The sequence below is a fragment of the Neofelis nebulosa genome, chromosome 8 (genome assembly GCF_028018385.1).
Source record: "Neofelis nebulosa isolate mNeoNeb1 chromosome 8, mNeoNeb1.pri, whole genome shotgun sequence".
Classification (NCBI taxonomy): Eukaryota; Metazoa; Chordata; class Mammalia; order Carnivora; family Felidae; genus Neofelis; species Neofelis nebulosa.
This window is the reverse complement of record NC_080789.1, coordinates 18,987,625-19,014,083: the sequence shown is the minus strand read 5'-3', so window position 1 is coordinate 19,014,083 and position 26,459 is coordinate 18,987,625. Positions and strand designations below refer to the sequence as shown.

At 42.1% G+C, this 26,459-nt stretch overlaps 1 long non-coding RNA gene across 1 annotated transcript; it reads left to right on the top strand.

Annotated features, from left to right (window-relative positions):
• Positions 1–21,384: 21,384 nt before the first annotated feature.
• Positions 21,385–24,908, top strand: LOC131483938 (uncharacterized). The gene is made up of 3 exons (XR_009247947.1): positions 21,385–21,467; positions 22,983–23,180; positions 24,221–24,908. It is a non-coding gene; the product is annotated as an uncharacterized LOC131483938 (long non-coding RNA).
• Positions 24,909–26,459: the final 1,551 nt, after the last annotated feature.

Here is a 26,459-nt window from a genome sequence, read left to right as displayed (position 1 = left end):
CTTACAATTCCCCTTTGGTGTAGGTATAAAAATTCTGTCTTATAACTCAGAGATGTCGAGAAATTTGCCTACGTCACACAGTAAATACATTCTGCAACAAACATTTGAATCAAGTCTGTCTGATTTCAAGCACATGATCTTTCTACTGTACCTGGTGCATTGTCTTTGGTGTCAGACCCAGGGTCTAGTCCTGATCCATTTTCTACTAAGTGATGTGACCTGGAGTAAGTCTCTCGATCTCTTAATTTTGCTGAAATCTCTCCTCTTTAAAATGGAGCTAATAAATGTCATCTTCACTGATTTTTATGAGTCTCTAGAAAATTGAAGTAGAATGTAGTGGTAAGGGCTAGGTTTTGGGTTTAAACGACCTTAAGTTAGAGTCTTGGCTCTGTGTGATTCTGGGCATATTGTATAAGCTTCCCAAGCCCTTGATTTTTTTTTTTTTTATCTGTAAAAGGGAGATAATATCCTCTACTTTAAGGATTTATTGAAAAGATTGAATAAGATTATATATTTAACACATTTAGCTCCGTATCTGCCAATAGTAAGCGAGACCTCAAAGATGATCTATAGTTAGGTATTTAAAAGCATTTTCTGAAGTGCAAAGTTTTAATTAATGCCAGTTATTAAAATTGCATTTTATTTTGGGGCTGATTTGCATCAGGTGCTCTCAAAAGGCAGGGTGATTTCCCTGTTTTTTTTTCCAACTGAACATCACCCAGGTCTGACCCCAGCTGTAATTAAGCCTCCGCGCAGCCCTAAAGGCAGAGCCACTCTCTTGGCTGGAGATTTGCCACTAGGGAGGGAGGACAAAAGCTCCCACCACGAGGGAGCAGGGAGCGGGACAAGAGTTCCTGGATGCACCACTCCCCAAATAGGGGGAGCGCCAGCAGCCTGGTTTAGGCTCTGTAAGATCTCAGGGTCTCTTGACACATCCCTCATTAGCTCATCCTCGTCTGCACACTCCGTGACCCGACAGCGCGCATCAGAGCGTGGCTCAGAGGTGGCTCCGAGCTGCCGCGCGGCTGGCTTCCCTAGACCTGTTTCAGCTCGAGCAGCTGGGGGCAAGACAGAACCTCTGTCAAGGTCTTCACCGGGGTATTCTAATGGGCCGCGAAAACTCTTGCCTGGCTCCCTCGCCCACACCCCTGGGGATCCCTCATTTGTAACGTTAGCCTTCTAGCTCCCCTTCTCATCCCTTCCCCGCATCTCGCGCTAGCTGCTTCATCACTCAGACAAAGGCTGGTACGTGGGCAGGGCTCCCGGTGCTGGCGTGCCTACAGCCCTTCCCGAGGGAGGTCACTTTATGCGTAAGTCTTGATGCTTTCTAGCCGCACGACTTTGACCACAGGTGTCTGCCCCAGGAGAAGCCATCTATAGGCAGCCTAAGAAGGAGGGCGGTGGCTTATGACTTCTGGCCAGCAAGGGGGCTCAGTGCCTCTTGGTGACCTCAGCGCCCAGACAGCTCTTCTCTTTTGAGGACGTCGGACTAGAGACACCCTAAGGGAAATATGGACCAGGAAGGGGAATCAGCTGACTGGTGGAGGGAAGGCCCGTCTGGAGGAGAAGGTGGAGTGGAGGCAGAGAGAGGGACTGAGTCCTGAGTACAGAGGAGTTGTGATGAAGACCATCTGAGGGGGCAGTTGCTACCGTGGCTGTGGAACCACCGGAGACTTGATTCAGACCTTGTGGTCTTTGGGGCACCGCAAACAGGAACGTGGACTCTGTTACTCTGTTCTTTGGGCTGCAAGCCAGTTAACTCTGATGACGTGAGGAAAAAGGAAACGCGTTGGAAAGCTGTGGGGAGGCTCATAAAACTAGAGAACAGTCAAAGAAGCAGGTTTGGTGGAGAGCAGGGGAGAGACATCTTTGAGGGCCAGGACGCAAGGGCCTCCTGGGTTCTCTGCTGCGGTGAGTCCGGCAAGACTGGGACCTCACTCCACTCAAGAGTTAAAGCATCACAGAGATAGTCTGAATGCGTTGCCGTGGCCCTACTTGCCGAGAGGGAGTGGAAGGAAATTTCGTTTGATGGAAATTAGGCTTCTTTATAACTGAAGTATGGGCCGGCTGGATGCTTGTAGGGAAAAAAGAAATAGTCATCTCGTCCTTTCAGGTATGGCTGTGTCAGGCTCCCGACCCTGGCTTCCGGTTCCTGCTGCCACCCCCCAGCACCTGAGGTCACCATCACAGAAGTGGTCCTCCTTGATCCACTCCAGTGTTGCCTCTATCTTGAAATGGTATTCATTTTTTCTTCCTTTTATTGATCAAGCGTTGGGATTGCGTTATTTTTTAATTAATTAATGAATTTTTTTTTTTTTTAACATTTCTTTATTTTTGAGAGACAGAGTGTGAGCAGGGGAGGGGCAGAGAGAGAGGGGGACACAGAAGCCCAAGCAGGCTCCAGGCTCTGAGCTGGCAGCACAGAGCCTGGACACGGGGCTTGAATCCACCAACTGTGGGATCAGGCTCTGAGCCGAAGCCGGAGGCTTAACCAACTGAGCCACCCAGGCGCCCGGGTAGATTGCATTATTGTTCTCATTCCCTTTGTACTTTTTGTATCAACTGCTTTTGCCATGTGGCTTTCCAGCTCCTCCCACTTGAGGTGGAGCGTGTTTCCTGCCCCTCCTGTGGAGGTGACTTGCTTCCAGCAATGGGATGGGATAGAAGCAGGGGCTTGAGTCATGCTTAAGCAGCTGGGCTTTGTACACTTGCCCTGCTGACATTGCCTGGAAGACAGCACCTTCTGTGGAACCCACCTGCATGAAACTTGCACCTAGGAGCCAAGCCCAGTTGAACTTAACCTGGATCAGCAGACCTCCAGCTGACTTGCCGATGAATGAGCAAGGATATATGTTTAATTTGGGGATGGTTTGTTACACAGAATTATCGTGGTGATAACTCATGCGTACATCTTGCCATTCAATAAGATGCCATGGAAATAATATAGATTTGTGAATAAGATAGACTTAGTTTAGCATCCTGAATTCCAAATATTTACTAGCTGTGGGACTTTGGGGGAAACCTCTTTGAGCCTCGGTTCTTAGGCTAATGGAAATAATAATCTCTTCCTCGCTTCCCTTTTCCTAAATCATCTTTTTAAAACACCTTCATTCAGGAATAATTGATATACAATGAATTACATGTGTGTAATGTGGATAATAGAATAAGCTTGACATATATGTACAGCTGTGAACTATCATCACAGTTAAGGTAATGAACAGATCTATCACCCAGAAAAGTTTCCTGGGGCCTTTTTGTAAGTCCTCCTTTTTTTTTGTTTTTTTTTTTGTTGTTGTTTTTTTTTGTTTTGTTTTGTTTTTGTTTTTACCTCAACCCCTCTTCCCTCCCCAGGCAACAGTTGATCTGCTCTCTGTCAGTGTAGACTAGTTTACATTTCCTAGAATTTTTGTGAAATGGAAACATACGGCATGTATTCATCTTGTTTGTTTGTTTGGGTTCTTCCACTCAGCATAATTATTTTGAGATTCATCCGTGTTGTTGTGTATATCAGTAGCTCATTCTTTTTCAGTTCTGAGTAGTTTCCCATTGTACGGATGCAACATAGCTCTGTTTATCCATTCACCTGTTGATGGACATTGAAGTTGTTAACAGCTTTTGACTGTGACTGGTATAAATATTGATGTAAAAGTCTTTGTATGACAAACGCTTTCAATTCTCTTGGGCAAATACCTGAGAAGTGAACGGTTGGATTGTAGGGTAAGTGTATGATTTGGTTTGATTTTTAATTGAAATTTTTACTGAGATGGTGGTAGATTGACTTGTGGTTGTAAATAATAATAGAGATCCCATGTATGCTCTTCCCAGTTTGCACAAATGGTAACCTTTTACAAAACTATAGTATAATATCACAACCAGGATATTGACATTGCTATAATCCACCAATCTTATTCAATGCACTCATTTATGAGTGTGATTATTCTCATATTCAGTTCTGTGTGTCTTTAATTCTGTGCAATCTTATCCCCTGTGCAGGATTTTGTATCCACTACCACAGTCAAGATACTGACTGGTCACATCACCACAAGTATCTCTCTTGTTGCCCTTTATAGACCCTCCTCTTTCCCTACATCCCTAATCCCTGGTAGCTATAAATTGTCCCTTCAGTTATACAATTTTGTAATTTTTAAAGAAGTTATGTAAATGCAATTGTGTAGAATCTAATCTTTTTGGCTTGGCTTTCTTTTTTCCCAATCAGTATACTTCCCTGAAGATTTGTCCACGTTGTTCTGTGTACCGGTAGCCTGCTCTTTGTTTATTGCTGGGTTGTATTCCATAGTGTATATGTACCACACCCATTTAACCATTCACCTGTTGAAGGACATGCAATCTTATTTCAGTCGTTGGCTGTTATAAATAAAGCTGCTATGAACATTTGTATACAGGTTGTGTGTGTGTGTGTGTGTGTGTGTGTGTGTGTGTAGACGTAGGTTTTTATTTCTCTGGGGTAAATCCCCAAAAGTACAATGCTGGATTGTGTCATAATTGAATGTTTAGCTTTATTAGAAACTAAAATAAATAATTCCTTTCCTGAGTGGCTGGACCATCTTATATTCCCACAAGCAACGCATGAGTTAACCAGTTTCTCCACACCCTCACCATCATTTGGTGTTTTAACTATTTTCAATTTTAGCCATCCTAGGGGCGCCTGGGTGGCTCAGTCGGTTGCGCTTCCGACTTCGGCCCAGGTCATGATCTCACCCTCTGTGAGTTCGAGCCCCGCGTCGGGCTCTGTGCTGACAGCCCAGAGCCTGGAGCCTGTTTCGGATTCTGTGTCTCCCTCTCTCTCTGACCCTCCCCCACTCATGCTCTGTCTCTCTCTGTCTCAAAAATAAAATAAAACATAAAAAAAAAATTAAATTTTAGCCATCCTAATAGGTATGCGGTGATATCCCATGATGGTTTTAACACTCATCTTCCGATGGCTAATTATGTGGACTGTTTTCCCATGGGCTTATTTGCCATATACATATCCTTTTCTGTGAAATGTCTGTTCATATCTCTTGCCTTCTAATTTAAATTTTTCTTTCCTGTTAAGTTTTGGAAGTTGCTTATATAGTCTAGGTACTTATCTTTTGTCAGGTGTGTGGTTTTGCAAAGATTTTTCTCCCAAGCCGTAGCTTATCTTTTCCTTCTCTTCACATAGACTTTCACAAAGTAAAAATGTCTAATATTGTTGCAGTTTTATTTATTAATCTTTCCTTGTACAGATCTAAGAACTCCTTGCCTAGCCTTAGGTCCCCAAAGTTTTCTCTTATTTTTATTCTAAAAAGTTTTACAGTTTTACATTTTATGTTTAAGTTCATGATCTATTTTGAGTTAATTTTTCTATAAAGCGTACGGTATAGGTTGAAGTTCATTCTTTTTTTCATATATTCTTTTTTTTTTAATTTATATTCAAGTTAGTTAACATACAGTGTAGTCTTGGCTTCAAGAGTAGAACCCAGTGATTTATCTCTTGCATATGACACCCAGTGCTCACCCTGAAAAGTGCCCTCCTTAATGCCCATCACCCATTTAGCCCATCCCCCCACCCACCTCCCCTCCAGCAACCCTCAGTTTGTTTTCTGTATTTAAGAGTCTCATAGTTTGCTTCCCTCTCTGTTTTTATCTTAGATTGAAGTTCATTCTTGTGACGATGGACATCTAATTGCTCTAGCATCATTTGTTGCGAAGTTCTTTTCTCCCTTGTGTTGTTTTTGCGCCCTTGTCAAAAATTAGTCTGGCATATTTATGTGAAACTATTTCTGGGTTCTCTCTTCTGTTCCATTTAACTATGTAGTGATCCATCAGTACCACACTGTCTTGATTACTGTAGGTAAATAGTGAAACTTACTACTGGGTAGAGTGGTAATTTCTATTTTATTCTTCTTTATCAAGATCATTTCACCTATTCTAGAGTTCAGAATTCATACTTGACAGTTTTTTTTTCCTTTCAGCACTTGAGAAATGTTGTGTCACTTCCTCCTGGCCTCAGTGGTTTCAGATGAGAAAGCCATTGTCATTCAGATTGGCCATTCAAGTTCTATTCCCTAGAGACAGTGTGTCATTTCAATTTTTTTTTCCTTTGTCTTTAGTTTTCCAAAGTTGAATTATGTTGTGTCTCAGCATGGGATTCTTTGGGATTATTCTCTTTGGAGTTCACTAGGTTTCTTGGATCTGTAGTTTTGTGTCTTTTGGGACATTTTCAGTGAATATTTCTTCAAATCCTGTTTCAGTTCCCTCTTTTTCTCCTTTTCTTCTGGCACTATAATGATGTAAATATTGGATCTTTGTTATTAGTCCACAGGTTTCTGACTTGTGCTCACTACTACTCTGTTCTATAATCATTGTATCTGTTGATACAATTTTTATAGGATTATAAATGGTATTGATTCTGTAAAAATGTCAATTTCCAATTGTTCATCGCTCATATGTGGAAATAAAATTGATTTCTGTATTTTGATCTTACATTCTGCCACTTAATAGTTCTAGTTGCTATGTTGCAAATTCCATTTAATTTTCCACATAGGTTTTCTTCACTGATGATCGTGTCATCTTCAAATAATAGCAGTTTTATCTTACCCTTCTTAATGTAGATGTCTTTTTTCTTCTTGCTTTAGTGCACTTGCTAGAAATTACAGTACAGTGTTGAATAGAAAACTTTTTTAAAAATTTGTTTATTGTTTATTATTTTTGAGAGTGAGAGAGACAGAGAGACAGAGAGCAAGCAAGGAAGGGGCAGAGAGAGAGGGAGACCCAGAATAGGAAGCAAGCTCCAGGCTCTGAGCGCTCAGGACAGAGCCCGACGCGGGGCTCGAACTCACAGACCGCGAGATCATGACCTGAGCTGTAGTCGGCCACCCAACTGACTGAGCCACCCAGGTGCCCCGCTTTTTTTCTGATCTTAGTGAAAAAGCATGTAGTTTTTCCTCCTTAAGTGTGACATCAGTTGAAAGTGTTTTATAGATGCCATTTATCAAGTTTAGGAAGTTCCTCTTATTTCCAGGTTTCTGAGAGTTTTTTTTTTTTTAATCGGGAATGAATGTTAAATTTTGCCAAATGCTTTTTTCCATCTAATAAGATTATCATATTTTTTACAATTTTAGTCTGTTAATACGGTTAATTACATTGATAAAGTTTAAGGTGTTAAACCCACCTTGCATTTCTGGGATAAATCCCACTTGGTCATGATACATTTATCATCTTTAAATTTTGGAGATGTTGATCTACAGTTTTCTTGTAACGTCCTTGTCTGATTTTGGTATCAAAATAATGCTGGCCTGAAAGAATGAGTTGGTGAATATTCCGTTTTCTCTGATTTTCACTTTTCTGGGAGTTTTGGGCAGAATAAACATTGTTTTCTTAACTATTTCATATGAGTGAAACCATCTGGATTCAGAGTTTTCTGTGTAGGAAGTATTTCCTAACTACAAAATCAATTTCTTTAATTGATAGGGCTATATATAATGGATTAATTTCAGCTGGTCTGGATTGACCACATGCTTGTCTCCAGAGATGCTAACTCTTGGCTAATCCTATTTTGCAACCTTGGGTGAGTTATTTCATAACAGGGTATATCAGATTGTCAGCAGTTTTTTTTTTTTTAATGTTTCTTTATTTTTGAGACAGAGAGACAGTGTGAGCAGGGGAGGGGCAGAGAGAAAGGGAGACACAGAATCCGAAGCAGGCTCCAGGCTGAGCTGTCAGCACAGAGCCGGATGCGGGGCTCCAACTCACAAACTGCAAGATCATGACCTGAGCCGAAGGTGGACGCTTAACCAACTGAGCCACCCAGGCGCCCCAGATTGTCAGCAGTTTTAAGTGCTGATGATTGGACTCAGGATTTCAGTGGGGTTTCAGTGGATCCTGGGGGTTTCAATGGTTAAAGCCTGGTCAGCCCACAGAACTAGGATGTGTTTATGTGACCAGTCAACTGCAGAAGAAGCCCACCATCAACAGGCTTTTGGTTTTCTTGTACTGAGATGCTTGCACAATGTTAGTGGTAGTTTGAGTTGTGAAGATTATGTATGCCCTACATAACCTGATCCGGTGGTAGAGGAAAGAAGAAGTCTATACGCAAGACTTCTGAAACCCTTTCAATGCATTTACTCTTCCCTCATAGCTACCATTTCTGATGCTCAATTCCTTTGGCAAATCCAGATTGTCACCTGGTACCACTGTCCTTCCACTTTAGCATTCCTTTTAACTTTTTTTTTTTCTGGTGATACATCTTTTCTATTTGTATGCCTGAAAAGTTCTTTATTTCATCTTTGTTTCTGAATAATATTTTTACCAAGGGCAAAATTCTAGGTTGGCAGGTTGTTTTCTTTTTCCAGTTTTCTGATGATAGTGCCCCGTTATCTTCTCATTTATGTCCCTTTCTGCTGAGGTGTGTGCTGGAATCCTAACCTTTGTACCTCTGTACACATTTCTTTCTCCTCTGATTTTAAGATTTTCTTCTCATAACTGATTTTAGGCAGTTTGATCATGATGTGCCTTGGTATACTTTTCTTCATTTTTCTTGACTTGGCACTTGAGATTCTAGAATTTTGAGTTTGTAGTTTTCTTCGAATTTGGAAAAATGTTAGCCATTCTTTATTTAAATATTTTTCTCTAGACACTGTCCTACTCACACACAAACCCTTGCAATCTGGGGACTCCAGTTACACATCCATGGACGTGTACGTTGCCTCACAGCTCATTGATATTCTATTCACTTTTAATAGTCTTTTTCCCTCTCATCTCATTTTAGACAGTTTCTACTGCTGTCTTCAATTTCAGTAATCTTCAGTGTCTAGTTTGCTATTAATCCTAGCAGTGTTTTTATTTTTACCTGAAGCATTGTAGTTTTTATCTCTTGACGTTCAACTGAGGATAAAAGTTTAGACTAAACTTTTTCTACTCGTATGCACTTAACTTCTCACTTAAAGCCTAACTTCTATAGGTCAAGGACCAGATATAACTTCTTTGTGTCTCTCTTGGCAACTAAAAGCAGTAAGTAGCTGAGTGACATGGGCAACTTTTTAGGAAACATCTCTGAATCTCAGTTTCCTAGTCTATTAAAAGGGAGAGAATAGCATTGGGTTATGGAGGATTATTAAATGTCATCCTTTACCAAAAGTATATATTAGTGCCTTAACACAGTATGGTTTTCACAAAATGAGTTAACTTTTCTCTCATTCATAGTAATGATTCCAGTCAATGTTTCTATAGCACTGTAGTCAGGATTCACTGAGAATATACTGCAAAGTATTTAACAACCGGCTCTACAGGGGGGGAAAGGCACCTGATTGGTAGTATTTGCCATTATCTGAGTGAAAACTCCACCCCAGCTGACTTCAAGCAATCAGTATGACATCACTGAACATAGACTTGGGAAGAAATGAATAGTAACACACTGTTATACAAGATTTCCATCATACAGATTCAGATACAATACATGCTGATCACCTCAAGAGCATAGATAATAATAAGATGAAGTAAAATGAGATGTGATGAGTTTTGGTTACCATTATTTTTGTTGTTTTTTTGAGGGGAGGAGGAGCAGAGGGAGAGAGAGAGAGAGAGAGAGAGAGAGAGAGAGAGAATCTTATGCAGGCTCCATGCACAGAGCCAGTCACAGGGCTTGATCTCATGACCATGAGATCATGACTTGAGCCTAAATCAAGAGCGGATGCTTAACTGACTGAGCCACCCAGGTGCCCCATATTTGTTTTTAATATAATTAATTTGGTTTAAGTTTATTTAATGTTTCATAATGGCTATGTTTAAAAACCGGCTTACAAAATTTAGGAAAATTTAGCAATTGGCTCTTTGTAAGCCAGTATCAGCCAACTCCAATGCCCCATTATGTTTTACCTACCACTCCCCCAACCCGCCTTTCTAGGGCCATCTTGGAGTATGTAGTTGGAACAGTGGGAGTTTTCCTCTTACGTTTCACTAAAACTGAGTCTCGGAATCTGCTTCTCAGTGTCTTATTTTCTCTGTCACTCCCAGTTCCACCCCGGGTCACTGTTTGATTTACTGTGGAAAAGCACAGAGAAATGGGTGAGGGCCGGCCACTCTCCTCCCTAACTGTCCTGCCCCTTTAACCTCCCAGCATCACTCCACACAAGCTGCAGCAGTGATTATGGCTTCCCTTAATGAATAGTTGAGGAGTAATTAGAGAAAATTATAATGTTGGAAGGAGAAATATAAAAGCTGTATGATAATTATGACTTTCCCAGAGTCCAAGGGAAAGCATATAAAACACCAAGTCCTTCACTTCTGAAATTCAAAAACTATTTGTGTGACATTTATTACGTGCTAACCATGGTGTTAAAGCCATCTAAAAGTAGACACATCTGAAGATTTTAATTTGGCTTTCGTATTCTCAGTTTTTATTCTCTCCCAAATAACCTGTTTTTTCTAACCTCGCTAATGTGAACTTCTACTCTACACTCCAGAAGGGATCCTAGCCTCCGACATTCCTTCTTTCTGTAGTCTGTTTCCTCAATTTCATATTATTCTGCTTAAGTCACACTCTAGATGAGATGTGTGTAAGATGGAGAATTATTTGGACATATATTGATGGCTTTTCACACCCTCAATTCTGCCAATGAGACTGGACTAAGGGTGTTTGGGGCTCTCAGCTGTACAGAAAATTGTAGAAACCTCCCAGGTCTAGTCTCCGTTGAGATCTCCCCATCAGTGAAGATTATAGTCACACCTATTTATTCTCTTTTATATTTTGCATGTAAACATTAACCCATTTCATTAAGTACATAAATGTACTTCAGAAGGACAGACATTAATTCTCAGCGCCAGAACCCTAAACCCAAAATGAGGAACAAAATATTTATCTAATGGTTTTATAACTTGCAAAGTACCTTTTGCCATGGAGTCAGAAAGCTTTATTGTCAGGCAGAAAAGTGGGTTCCTTTGCTTTACCCATTATTCTTAGATTATATGCCCTCATGCTTTCCAGAAATAAGAAATACGCCCACTGCTGGCCCATTTCACTCCTTCAGTCTTGTGCAGGGACAGGCCTGGTAATGCAGTGTACTGGGATTCAGGTGTTAAAGACTAGAGAAATGAAATGAGACACAGTCCCTGTACTGAGGAGCTCACCTGTTAGTAGGGAAAACACAGGTGTATAAAGGAAAGACCATGACACAAGGTGATAAATACCATAACAGGGCATAAAGCAAATGGTGTGGGATCACAGAAAAAAACCCTTCATTCTGGCTGGGAATGCAGAGGGTTTGGGGAAGGCTCCACACTTGTATTGGCAGTGAAAGATTAAAAGTCTGCTGTCAAAGAAGAGTGAGGGTAAAGGGCATGTGAGGTACAGAAAACCAGATATTTTCTTTAAATGGGGAACTGTATGTGGTCTACCATGACTAGAGCGCATGTGTATGTGTGTGTGTGCATGTGTGCATTTGATGGGCGAAAGAGTGGTAAGGGATGAGACTCAAACAGGTAGAGCAAGATGCCAAAGATATTTGGATGTGCTAATAACTTCAGGCTTCAGTTTGTAGATGTGTTGAGATTAACATCTCAAGGAGGATCATGATATGTTCCGTTATCAGAGATAACCTTGTGGGCATTGCTGAGCATGACTTCTTGGGGAGAGACGGGGGCAGAGAGACACGTGGGTGTCAGGATAATCTACTTTTCGGAGATCTGAACTAGGGTATTTGGGAGTGACAGGTATGTATAGAGAACATGATGGAACAATGTTTCATAGAAAAGAAGGACTAAAAGAAGAACCAAAGAATTCTTAAAGTTTCCTGAATGAGCCTCTCCCAGGTAGGTGGTGATACTGCTAACATCACCACCTACTGTGCACTGTGAGAGTGCACAGGTAGAGAAGCAAGAGGGGAGAAGATCCTCATGTGTTGACTTTAAAGAACCTAGAAAACGCTAAGGTGGAGATGTGCAAGTTGTCGGTTACAAATGACTACTGGAGCTCAGGACAGGGGTCAGAATGGAAGGGTAATCGATCTGGGAATCCTTAGAAAATGGGATTATGTTAGCTTCCTAGTGCTGCTATAAAAAAGTACCACCAACTTAGGGACTTAACACCACACCGATTTATTATCTTTCAGAAGTCTGAAATGAGTTTTCAGGACTGAAATCAAGGTGTGAGCAGGGCCGTGTTTTTTCTGGAGGTTTCAAGGGAAGACATTTGTTTCCTTACCCTTTCCAGCTTCTAGAAGCTGCTTCATTCCTTGGCTCATGGCCCCTTCCTCCATTTTCAAAGTGTATCACCAACCTATGTTTCCACTGTCACGTCTCCTTCTCTGAATCTGACCTGCCGGCCAATCTAGATAATCCAAGATCATCCTCTTATTCCAAGATATTTAACTTAATCATACTGCAGAATCTCATTTAAGGTAAATGCAGAATTGCCATGGAAGGTAACATACTCATAGCTTCCAAGGATTAGGTCATGGATATCTTTGGAGGAGGGGCATTGTGCAGCCTACTATAGGGATAGATGAGGAAAGTCTGGTGGAATGAGGAAAGAGAAGAACTGAATGTAAAAATCTGGGGAATTTTTATGCAGAAAGAGGAAGGAAGATCCCTGGATAATAAATGTTTCTGAGAAGTCAATGGATCAAGAAATTTCTTTTTTTTTTTAATTTTTTAAATGTTTATTTATTTGTATGAGAGAGAGACAGAGTGTGAGCAGGGCAGGGGCAGAGAGAAAGGGAGACACAGAATCTGGAGTAGGATCCAGGCCTTGAGCTGTCAGCACAGAGCCCGATGCAGGGCTTGAACCCATGAACTGTGAGATCATGACCTGAGCCAAAGTCAGATGCTTAACTGACTGAGCCACCCAGGCACCCCTGGATCAAGGAATTTTTAAACTGAGGAATTAAAACCCTCTAAGAGTCTTCTCTGCCTTGGTTCCTGTAAACGTGCCAGTCACTAGGTTCACCTTGCTGGCCTACAAAGTCAACAAAAAGACCAAATGGTGTAGGGTGCAATCATCCAGGCCCCATTTGCCAGTTTCTGATTTATTTGCTCTCCAAGCCTTCCATAATCAGCTCTAAACTCCTGGCTTGACTCCTAGGTCTAAATCGAGACTTGATTTTCAGGAATGTGGTCCTTGACCTTCCTTTTTGGGATTGAGGTTCATCTGACTTCAGGTTTCATTCTTTTTTTCAATGTGGCTACAGTGAGTAACAACACCCTTCAAGACCTCTAGGTACCTTCAACTTCTAGAATTGGTATTTTCCTCCCCTCAGTAAGAAATGGTAGATGCATGGGATCTGAAGTGGTCATTTGGGATTTCCTATCTTTAAAACATACAAGCATCCAGAGAAAGGCCCTTCTTGATTAATTTGGGGCCATGTGTTCCATCTCTGGGGCAATCAACGGGTCAGGGAATATCTGTACCTAGGTTATCTGCCTTCCACCCAGGTGCAGAGAGGGATACTCTGAATTGCAATAGTTCCAGAACCACATGGAAAAGGGAGCTTAGTTCCCTTAATGACAGGGGGTTATTATAACTATAAGACAGAAAGGCCACAAAACAGATGTCCACTAAACTGGGAATAGATGCCTAACTTTTCTACTAAGGAGATCATGGAATTCATGTAGCATCGTTAAGAATTCTATGCATAGGCAATCAATATGAGAGGCCACATAATGATCATGCCTTCAATTATACAGCCTACAAAGAATAGACTTCATTCCCTAGTACCTGGCACTCACGTATAAATGCTGTGAAAACACATCTCTGTGGGTCCTAGCGTGACGATTGGCACACAGGAAGGACTCAACGAACATTTGTTGAATTAATGAATGCATAAATGAAAACACTGAATATAGTTATGTCAGCCCTTACTCTATGAGTGCTTTTAGGAGGAGATACTGAGTTTCCTCTAATGAAGGATTTATTTTGCGGACCTACATCCAGTAGTAAAAGTTTAAAATTCCAACTTCCAAGCCAGCATTTTAGAAACTACTTCAGCCTCACACACTGGCTTTGGAAACCAAGAACATCTGAAAGCTTTTGTGTAATCTGATTAAGAGCTGAATAAGAAGAGGCAAGGGGTAACGATTAGTGGTTTAACACATTTACCTAAGCTGAAAAGGGTTTTTCTAAAGATCTTTAAAAAAACCAAAAAGCAAAAAACCTTTGTGAAGTATGTAATATGAAGGCTGAGCTAAGCCCAAAGTGAACACGTACACCATCTTTTTTGCCCATTTTTGTCATTTTCTATGTTTAGAATTCTTCTACACCTAAGCTCTGAGACAGCTCTCCTCCATTTCTATCTGGGACAGAATTCATCCCCTGGTTTTATAGCACCATTAGAAATCCGTATGCTTTTACTCTGACTGACTGTATTGGCTATCACTCACATTCTCAAAGGAGGTTATGTCACTCTCCAGGAGGTAAAAATTGGTTCTTGGCATGGGAGAATCTTGGACATTATGGTGGTTTGTAGCCTTTCAAAGGACCACAGAACACAAATATATATACAGTATAGCTTTGAAAATTTCATGGAGGCCAATTAGGCAAAAAAGTGCCTAAAAAGGCTCCTTAGTGGAGCAAAATAACAATAGTTTTTTAAAAAAACTATTACACTGGGTTATAAGGAAGTGCTTAAAAATACACTCACTCAGCCTCATAGTGCCCCAAACAAAAGAATATCACAGTGGGAGCAAAGAGACTTGCGTTCTGATTTTCCTGTCTACCACTCATGAGCACATTCATTCTTTTATCTATTCATTAAATATTTTCTTAGAACTGTCTATGCTCCGGGCACTGTACTAGACCCTAGAAGTATAATGATAAACAAAGCGTAGAGGTCTGATACAGTTTCTGTTTGGGAATGGAACAGATAATGAATAAGCCCAGATGTCTATCAATAATAATGATGATGGTAAATATAATAGACATTTTATAGCAAATAATCAATTGTAAAAATGTATACTAGAACCTGCTATAAAGGAATTTAAAAAGGAAAACAGGAAAAGTTAAGCTGGCAGAGTGTGAACAGAGATGGTCTTCCTGAGATGGAGACATAGAAGCTGAGTGTTGAATGGTAAGAAGAGTTGGCCCCACAAAGATCTGAGGGCAGAGCTTTCCAGGCAGAGAGAAGAGTAAGGATGATCTCAAGGCAGGAGTGACCTTGCTGTGCAGAGGGGCAGAGGGTGGGTAGATGTGGCTGGAATAAACCGAGTCAGTGGGCAGAGGTGGAGGATGAGGCGGGAGACTGGGTGGGCCTGAGCAAGCAGGGCAATGCAGGCGGTGTGAAGGAGCTTGATTTGATTCTAAGTGCTGTGTGACGATGGGCGAGTCATCTTGATTTTATTCTAAGTGCTGTGTGATGATGGGCGGGTCATTCAATTTCTCTCAAAAGGCAAGCCTGGGGCAGCAGGATTCACACGAAGCAACTGAAAGGCCGTCATGTTCTAGTTAAGTCCAGCCCCATCTAATTCAGGACCTGGGAGAGATGCCTCAAATCTCTACAGTGAGTAAGGCGGCAAATAAAACTCCTACACTCCAAGAATGCTCATCACTGGACTCGGACAAATTTATGTTTCTTCTGGAAAGAAAGGAGTGGAAAGAACCCAGGACACTATCTTCTTCTGAAATCAGAATGTGCTTTCCTTCCACTTTCGAGTTTTGAGATGCACAGACTGTGTTTTTTCTTAGTCTGCCAGTCTGCCTCTTATGTTAACTTGGAGCTGTGTAGTAGGGAATAGCACAGGATTGGTGGCCAGGGACGCTGGGCTCCAGAGCCCCATCTGTTACTAAATAACTCTGTGACCTGGGCAAGTCCATTCCCAGACCCTCATCTGTTGGACCATCATTAAGATTCCTTCTAGAGTACAGACTCTGTGATTCTATTATTTTCCTCCTCACCAGAGATGGGGAAGAGTATAAAACCCTGCATGCAAGCTCACCGAAACTCTCCTAAAATGATAAAGCAATTTCCTTTGAAATGGTTGAGAAGAAAAGTCAGGGGGCCCTTGCGGAAAATGATGAAACCCAGTCCCAGCCGAATATTAAGTTAGAGGTCTGTCTGCCACCGGCGGTGGGGGCTGGAGAGAGAAGGGAGATGCCAGGGTTGGGGAGAGAGAAATTTTAATTGCGATTGTTTGGCCTGCTGATCCTAGGCAAATGACAAGAAGCCTTCAAGCTGCCTCAAACACAGATATTTGAAAGGCAGAGTCGGCTGGGGTGCGGGGGGGTGGGGGGGGGAGGGCAGTGGTGTGGCTTCTCCCTCCCCTCCGAGGCTGTTTGAGGAGCGGTCTGCAGCGCTGACAAGCACGGGTTTTGGAGGCCATTGAAAAGTTTTGGGCCTAAATAGGGTAGGCAGCTTGGCTTAAGTGTTGCTAAGGAATACCTGGCAACCGGCAACAATAGGCCTTTTAGAGAATCCAGGGCAAACAGTGACCGTGGTAATGGGGTGGGCTTAAGGGTCTCCTTGCCCGGCTGGGCCCCTCCTCTCCTCACACAGAGGCCTGGGCACTGGGCTATGTTCCGGAAATTCCCTGCACAAAGCCCCATTCAGTGGGAGGAGGGCCAATGCGTGTGCTTTTGGGGGGGGGGGTGTGGAGACGGGGAGTGGGGAGCGGGCGGGGGAGGGAGTACGGGAGAAGGAGCTTTACTGCCAAAAAAAAAAAAAACCCTCTCAAGTCTCTTTCTTCTCGCAAAGACTAAAAGAGGCACAGAAAGTGCTAAGTTTGTAAAAGAGGCTGAAAAGGTTCAGAAAAGTAGCATAAAAGGGGCTGGGGAACGCCCCGTGAATTTTGAACAGAGAGCAGAAAAGGGACCCTAAAAAGCAATTAGTGATGCCGCTTGTAAATGAAGAGGCAGCCCGCTTGGGGTGGGGAGCTGTGGGCTGGAGGTAGGTGCGTGGGGCAGAGGGTGGGGGGAGAAAGGGAGCAGGTGAGGGGTAGGGGTGAGGTGGGGAGTGATTGAGGGGCAGAGGAGGCAAGTGAGGAGCGGAGGGATGGAACCCAGAGCCACAGCCGACTCCCTGCTGTAACAACGGCCTCCAGGCCGCTCTGGAGCCTTATGTAGGCTGTGCAGCTGCCCCCTCTGCTCAGATTTTGTGCCCTGGGTCAGGCAATCCCAAAAAGGCAGTGGAGCCTGAGGCAGTGACCGGCACCCAGGGTCTGTGTCTCCGGCCCCTTGGTCCCTGATCACCGTGAAGGAAGCCCCAACTTTCTGAGTGAGGGGAGACTGCACTCCTGCTCTCTCCTCGCAGGAGGCTGAGGGGCTGCGTGTCTGCTTGAGTTTCTGGGGAGGCTCAGATGACAGCCCGGGAGGAAGGCAAAGGAGCCAGCAAATTAGCGCTCTACAAATCCCACGTGCCTGCACTGCATAACGTCTATGCTCAAACACCCTACTCAACGGCTCTAAAGAGAATAATTTTATATTTCCAGCAGAATGTGCACAGTGACAATTATCTGTATTCCTACTGTGTCGCAGCATCAACTGATAATCAAGAGAATTATGTTCTAGTTGAAAGCAGATTTAAATAAACAGACACTAAATGGGAGCCAATAATAGATGTACCAAAATAGTCCAGGGGAGGAAGCGGTGGTTTAAATACAGAGTCCTTTAGTAGAGAAGGTAGGAGGCTTCCAGTCCCCAGGGTTTACAGCTCCCTGTCTGTAGCTCAGCTAGGCTGATTCTTTCTAGCTATTCCTCCTTCCCTCCTTCCCTCCCTTCTTCCTTCCTTCCTTCCTTCCTTCCTTCCTTCCTTCCTTCCCTCTTTCCCCTCCCTCCCCTTCCTTCCCTCCTTCCATCCCTCCCTTCTTCTCTCCCTTTTTCTCTCTTCTTCCTTCCTTGAACCAACATTCATCATTCATTATCAACTAGGTGCACTTGGGCACCATTGTGAAAGTGAGTAAACTCTGGTCTTTTTCAATTTTTGTGTCCCAAAGCTCAAGATTCAAATTGGGTCTGTTGGGCTCCTGTATGGGACAGGGGAGGAGGGTGTTAGCTCTCCAAAGGAAAGCCAAGCTGCTGTTTCTATAAGAAAGGAGAATGGGATGCTGAACAAGCAAAGTAATGGAAGCACACACTATACATTTTTCAATTGTTGCATGTGTATTGGAGGTTACTCTGTAGGTCAAGCACTGTCCTAGGTCCTGGGAATTCAAAGATCAAAGTGCCAGTCTCTGTCCTCAAAAAAAAACTTCCAACCTTGCAAGGGAGAGATTCCCAGACCTAGGGGCAGGCAGGTGGGCATGTGTACAATATACAATGGGAGGACCAGAGAAGGGCTCTGCGGGAGTAAGGCAAAGGAGACTTCAATCTTCTTCAATTACCTGCATAAGCTTTCTATAGTTTTCAGCATACAGATCTTTTACATCTTTGGTTAGATTTATTCCTAGGTATTTTATGCTTCTTGGTGCAATTGTGAATGGGAAGGGCAAAGGAGACTTCAAGAAGAGATGCCTGTGACTTGAAGGATGGGTACCAGAGAAAATTTTCCTGGACAGAGACCTAGAGGGGGATATGTACAAAGGCATGGCAGCAAGAGAAGGCTTGGTGTGTTCCAGCCCCTGCAAGTCCTTCAACAAGAATGGCTTCAGGGTATGGAAGTCAGAGAAAGGAGCTGGGAGAGAGGTGTTGGAGAAGTAATTGGGGGGCAACAACATAAAGGGCTTTGTTGATGTGGCTACTCTCAAAGATGGTGTGATGAGAAGGAACCTTATTTCTCCTGGCTTCTTATTTCCATGTGTAGGGAGACCTCTATTAGCATTACTCCCCAGGGCTCTCTGCCTCCTCACTCACTCCTGTTCAGGAGCAGGGAGTTCAGCTCCATTTCTTTGATCCTATACAGGGCAGTCCTTCTGATCTGTTCTTGGCCACACTGCAAAAGGAGTCTGTCCTTACAGGGTGAGAATATCCATGGATGTCCCCTGTTAGGTGATCTAATTTAGGGGTATAGTATTACGAAGCTATCATTTCCCCCAGACCTGAGTCTGGTTCTTCGGCTGTATTTTCATTAATAAAGCTGACATTTGTATCTCTGTTTTTGGTTCCTTTCAGCTGAGCAAATAACATGGATACGAATTTTTAGTCCCTCTAAATGTCAAGGCCAACTAAAGAGGTTAGGATCTATCCCGGAGGAAAGGGATTATTGGCAGAGTGTGAATGGAAAGCAGTGGCAGTGGTGGATTTGAGTGGAGAAAGAGAAGGGATGTGGAGGAAGAGGTATTCTGTAGGTAGTATTAATAGCAGTTGGGGGCTGATTGGATGGAAGGGTAAGGAAGAATTGGGGTTTCTAGTAAGTCAACTGAAGTCTCATATCCTGGGTTAAGGAATGGGTTTGAAGTACAATGGGTGGGGGAAGAATGAGAATGAGCTCATTTTGGGACATGCTGACCTTGAGGCACAGAAGAGTCTATTAGGCAGTGTGGCACACAGGTCCAGAGCTCTAAGGACAATAACCTTTCTGGTTTATAAATACACCTAAAAATCACTGCTGACTCCCAGGAATAAAAGAAATTGCCAAGAGATAGGGCAGAGATGAGGCAAAGAAAAGTGTATGGATGCAAACCAATCTTTAAGTCAAATTCAACAAAAATATATTGAGTCCTTACTGGGAACTAGAGAGACCATTATACTTTCCTTTATTGGCATTTGATATTACTCGAGTACCTAAGTCATCATATAATGTATTTTCCACAACGCCCAAAAAAGATTCTTTTTTGTTTGTTTGCTTACTAAAAATTCAAGCTTTGTGCCAAGTATCCATTACTGCATCCATCCATCTTTATATCTTACGCATATGTAACGTACAGAAAAGTTAACATTTGTTGAACATTATGATGCATCAGATATTTTGCTAAAACTCTTCGTACACATTTGTACAAGGCAGGTACTGTTAACTTTGTTTCACAAATGAGGAAAATGAGGCTCAGAGAGGTCTAGCAATCCAAGCTTTGAAAGCTGGCCTGTCCAGTTGCAAAACCCATGCTTGGAGCCACAGGCTGCATGGCTTATCTTCATCAAAGAAGATGCAACAGAAGTTGAGGTCTTTAGGAGCTTCCCATCTGGCTCTGGAGACAAAACACACCCTTACAATGATGGAAAAGAACCACAAAGTGCAAAGTAACCAAGAGCATAGTATATCAGTAAATTAGCAGGAAGACTGCTTGAGGAAGGCTAATCGCAGACATGAAGGCAGACAGCGTTAAGTACAGATCCCGCTACTTATTTAGTGTTAGGTGCTCTGAATCTCAGCTTTCCTCAGTGATAATTTGAGTGGGTAATACCTTCTTCACAGACACACTTCTGCCCTCCACCCTGTGGGAAGCCATATTATAGAAAGATTAGTGGCCTAGATGGACAGTTACATTGCAGAAATAATTCTTTGCCCTCTAACCTTAACAATAACCAAACCAAACAATACCAAACCCAAAATACAACAAACCAAACCCTAAAATGTGTTGCAAATAGGAAGAACATCAAGAATATATAACTACGTTTATTTTTTGGACTATTCATGATAGAAAGAAAAAACATAATTGCGAAAGGGCTCTTGTTTATAAATATTAGAAAGAAAAAATCTAACAAAGATTATGTGGCAATATTTAAGCTCTGATGAGAGTTGGACGTTTTTCTTTGCAAGAAAAACATAATTAAGACCAAGAAGATTAGGCATTCTAGTTCCTGTTTAGTGATTTTTTTTTCTGTTTGTATTTATTATTATATTGTAGTTGTACATTATTGTAATTTAAAACTCTCTGCCAGAATAAGAAAAGCAATTTGCTCCATTAATTTATGTGATTAGGAGTAAAGTCAATGAAAATGGAATTAAATTTTCTGCCTGTATTCAGAAATCTTTAAGGATCATTTTGTATTTATGGGGAAAGGCCTCATTATTACTTGCAATAAGAATAAATAATAAAGAGTATCCATGTTTTTAATAACCATTTTCAGGACCACAGACAGCTCAGAATATTTTAGGTCCACCTTCTGCCCAATATGCTTCATTTCATGATCAAAAGTAAAATTATATATGCAGTCTGCTTGTACAATCTCTATTTTCAAAGCTATATTTTTACTCTAAAAGAACAACACATGTTTGGGGACAGTAGATCTTTAGTTAATCTTACTTTCATTCATTTTTGGTATTCCATTCTCAATTTTACTCACTTGATGTTACTCAGCAATGAATGATAAAATTAACCAAGATTAGATTTTTCTTATATCCTTCCTGCAAAATGTTCTTGACACTTTAAAGCAAAACTTTCTCTGAGTTTGAATGTGTGCTTAATGGGGAATGTAGGGAAGAGGGGAGTATCCAAAGAATGGATTAGGATTATGTTTTCTTTCAAGTTTCATGTAGACTAAAGAAGATAGGAAGTGTATAGAGGTTCCTTAACTCTCACCTCTGTACTAAAGTACTAAAGTACACCTCCTGCCTGGAGAATTCAGGATGGGGTTAAGAAGCAAAGGAAAATGTGACTAGAGAAAGTAAAGAGGCAGTTGGATGCAGGTAGGAATAACTAGCTGTATCATTTAATCAGAACTATTTCACTTGCTAGTGAAAGAAACCCAAATCAAATCCAAAGAAAAGAGAAGCTGTTGGTCGTATATGACAAAGTAGAAGAGTATGCAGCATCAGGAATAGTTGTATCCAGGTGCTCAAATTATATGTTATCAGAACTCTTTTTATCCCCCTCTCCTCAACTGGCTTTTCTCTGCATTGGCTGCACTCTCAAAAAGGTTGTCCCCTCCTGTTAGCAAGGTGACCACTGCTAGCTCCAGGCCTGCATCTTATCAGTATAGCACCTCCTGATAAAGATTTTGGCAAAAATCCCTGCCTGTCTTCACTAACCAATCACTGTGGGCGCCTGGATTGATTGTGCTAACTCCTGGAACTATGGATTGGATCAGATCCAGACTGAGAGGCATGAAGGAGAGGGTCCCCAGAAGAACCACAGGAGGAATGGATGACAGGCAGACAAAAACAATAGACACCTGGTACTCTTTTTCAAGGGCTGCTGTAACAAACTACTGCAAACTGGGGGCTCAAACAAACAAAAATTTATTGTCTGAGTTCTGGAGACTCAAAGTCTGAAATTGAAAGTGTCAGTAAGGGTTGGTTTCTTCCCAGAAACCAAGGACTGTGAGAGAAGGACCTGTTTCAAGCCTTTCTCCTTGACTTATAGATGGTCATCTTTGTGTTCACTTGGCATTCTCCCTATATATATGTTTGTCCAAGTATCCTCTTCTTATGGAGAACCTGTAATGAGACAGGGCACACTCCGATGACTTCATTTTAACTTGATTACCTCTGTAAAGACACTTTCCAAACACAGTTACACTCTTAGGTGTTGGGGGTTAGGACTCCAACCTATCTTTTTCGGGGGGGACACAATTCAACCCATAACATGCCTCTACAATAGATACTTTATTTCCTGGTCTAAAAGCCTCTGATCCCTTGATTTAACCCTTTACTACAGGAAATGCCTTTTACCTAGAATGTGTGCTACTGCTTAGTAGCAGATAGGGTGCCTCCCTGACATTATACCCTCCAAGTCCAAAGAATGTAATGTAAATCATTTAAAGGAAACAGTTTTTCTTAAAATGTAGATATGTGTTTGGGGAAAGGGGTATGATATATAAATAAATGTGTACAAGGTAACTGTGCAATAGTTTTGTTTTTCCACAATTGATGTTTCTAGGAGACTCTCCATAAGAGTATTCCCTAGTCAAATACATTTGGAAAGTGCTCTACAATTATCCCTCTTTTAAAGACATTCGATGCATGTTAGCCTATCATGGTAGAGTGATTGCGTCACTGCCCCCACATATTCAGTTCTCCCTACATCCGTGTCCTTTACAATGGAACTTTGTAGGTCCTTCCATCAAAAGGTAGAGTACGCTCCCCTGCCCCTTGATCCATCCCTTGTTTGGCTCTGTGACTCACTTTGGATAACGTGATGTTAGCAGATTCGATGTGCTGTGCTTTTCTACTCCATGTTTGCTCCTTGCTTTTCTCTTCCAGCTAGGCTGTTGGAAAACGCAGTACGTGGAGCAGGACCAAGCTGATGTCATCATGACAGAGGCCATGCTAGAGAAGTCAACCACCGGCCGGTTCCCAGACACGTGAGCAAGCCCAGTCAAAATCTGTGGTACCATCTAGCCACCTGGTAGCCTTATCAGCAATAATAGATGGTGTTGTTTTAAACCATCAAGTTATGAGGTGAGTTACTTAACATTGTTGTGGTAATAGATAACCTACATGCGTATCAAAGGTTCTAAGAAGTCCATGGAAGTCCATGTTTCCAAGAAACATATTTTTACTTGGGATAAGCTAGGGCTTCCCAAATGTATTTTTCTGGCATAACAATTAACATCCTGCAGAACAATGTTGCACAACTTCAGATTGGGAAATTCTTCCATGGACTTACTTAGGGAAAACCTGAAAGTAGTAGAAAGGTTTTGTGTGAATCCTAGGCTATTGACAACCATCTCTGTTGTTAACAGTGAATTGGCTCCCAGCATCCATTTCAACCTTATGCTCTGGACTTCCTGATAATGTAGAGACTGGAAAGCTAAACACTATGTTTCTCAGACTCCCTTGAAACCCTTTTTTTGGATGCAAATTAAATTCCACCATTTAGATGTGTGAGATTTAGAATGTGAAAGTGAGGCAGGGCCCGTGTTTTTGTTGGCGGCAAAAAAAAAAAAAATCCTGTGTTTTTAAAAAATTTTCTCCTGAAGCAATATCCCAATGTCTAATTTAGCTTCTGGATGTTAAATTGTGGTGGCATCGCTGGGCTCTTGTTTTCCCCTGCATAACCACCACTGTGTGTTCTTGAATCAACAATTCCAGAGAATGTGGCAAACGTTGCCACTTCTTTGGCACGCAGTTTTCTGGGAGTCAGTCCTGGAGGCCCAGCCTAAAGTTCTCTTCTTCAACTGATATACTAAGTGATTTATTAAGTAATCAGATCCCTAAATGAAATCTCTTTCTGCTTAAGATAACTAAGAGGGTTCTGTTCCTGTACTGATTGATGACTGATCCTATATTTAACTCATTGAAGCCTAAGTTCCCCCATCTGTAAAAATTAGAGCTAATAATAACCTCCTTATGGAATTATTGGGGTCCATGAGACATTGTTTAGCTTTGCACCTTGCATACAGTATAGCAAGTACTCGATGAAAGGGATTCTTATCCTGTAACATGACATCTTTAACAAGTGCTCATCTGATTTTCCTGTTTGTTGCATGTTTTTGCAGGAGGAAGAGCCAGTAACAAATTTGTTGCAAACATTTGCAAAGTGAAAACGACCGTTATTTTCATTCTTTTCTCATCTGACAAGAGGGAAGACTGCAAGGAAAATGCATAGAAGAGAAAGCAAGTGTGAGAATGGGAAGGAAAGTAAGAGTAAGCAAGCGAGATGATTCCTGCTCTAGAAGCCTATTCCTGCCTTTTTGGGGTTCCTACACCATCTGTTATTACCCCTTTTTTGCTGAATTACAAACACCTACCTCTCTGTTGGTAGCCTCTCGGTCAGTATTTACACATACTTGATTCTTCTCAGTTAAAAAAAAATGAAAATCCTCTGCCTACTCCCACCCCACCTTATCCAGCTTTTTCCTGCCCTTCTTAACCAGGGGTCTTGAAAGGGTTGACTACATTTGCTGCCTTCATTACTTTATTTCTCATTTCTCAGCCATTGGCAAGCCAGCTAGTATCTTATTAATTGCGTGGAAACTCTCATTCAAATCACCACTATCCAAATTGGTTGTAAACCAGCTCTTAGCTTATTTGATCCCTAAATAGGTTCTGACCAATTCCGATTTGGGGGTGGGGATTCCTCACACATACAACAAACAATGCTCTGACACCAGATGTCCTATAATTCGACTCAATTCCGACACTACTACTGGATATTGAATCAGATTCCACTTGGTCTTAAGAGACTGCTCCCCCTATTCACAAACTTGAGATGCTAGTTGCAAACCCAGGTTCTCACCTGTGCTGTATAGATTGGGGGTTTTGACAATACCCTCTTTGAACTTCAGACGCCAGTTGCAAGTCTAGGTTGTTACCTGTTCTTCCGACCAACTGGCTGTAAATCAGAGGTTCCCAGGGCCCCCTCCTTGGGTTTGATTAATTTGCCAGAGCAGCTCCCAGAACTCCAGAGTTCTGTGAGAATTCACTAGATAACCAGTTTATTATAAAAGCTCAGAACAGGCCGATGGAAGAGACACATAGGACGAGGTATGGGGAAAGAGCAGGGCTTCCAGGCCCTCTCCGAATGCACTACTCTCCACAGATCTCCATGGGTTCACCCACCCAGAAGCTCTCCGAACCCTATCCTTTTAGGTTTTTATGGAGGCTTCATTACATAGGCATGACTGATTAAGTCACCCACCCTTGGTGACAACTCCATCTCCAGCCCTTCTCCCTTCTCCAGAGTCCAGAGGGTGGGATGGAAAGTTCCAACCTTCTCATCACAGGATTGGCAACCATCCTCCATTCTTGGGGGCTTTCCCCCACCCCTCCTCAAAGTCACCTAATTAACATGACAAAAGATGCGTTTATCACTTTAAACACTTAAGAAATTCCAAGGGTTTTGGGAGCTATGTGCCAGAAACATGGGCAAAAGGCAAATACGATAATAAATTATAATAATTTTTTATAATAAATTTTTATTTATTATAATATAATTTATAATAAATTACAATATCATAGTCCATCCCCTGGCCTTCAAACATTGATCCCTTATAGCAAAACATTCATAAAAGTCTAAGGCTACTGGCACATTACTGGAATCCCGTTCAGTCATTGCAAACTATCTAGTTCATCGCCATAGCACATGAATAGGTCGCCCGGCGTGCGCTTAGGTTAGATCGACAGGCTTCCATTTGATCTTGTCAGATTCTAAAAGCAAGAGTGGTCTTGGCAAAAAATGACTTCACCTTTTGAGAGATCTGGTGTAATTGAGCTAACAGACAATACCATCCTTTGCTTTGAGCCTCTTTCGAGGTGTTAATTTCCCTCATTACGTAACCCATTTATTCAGCTACTTCTCTCATTTCCTCTCCATTATACCCAACCTCTTCCACCTTTGAAAGGCACATGAGGTTTGGTCATTGTGCTGCTCTAGATCACAGACAGCAATAATAGTCTAGCAAGTGTCTCTGCCTCATCCACTTCTATTTAGGTAAGATCAAGATCGGGTTACATAGGTGCTGGACTACAAGCCTGTCTTTACCACCAGGCAATTCAGCATTCGTTGTTAGCCTCCCTTTGGCCGATGAAGTGAAGGCACATCCCGCCCCCTCAGGTCCTTAGAAATTCTTACATGAAGCTTAAATCACAGTTACAGGTTCTTGCTTGGGAAACATCCTTGTTTACACCCCTTGTAGTTGCAGCGCGGGTCCCATGATCGCTTCATCAGGTAGGGAGAAAAATTGAAGTGACGTGGGCTGGAAAGACTACCAGCACCCTTCCCATGTCCTTTTCCCC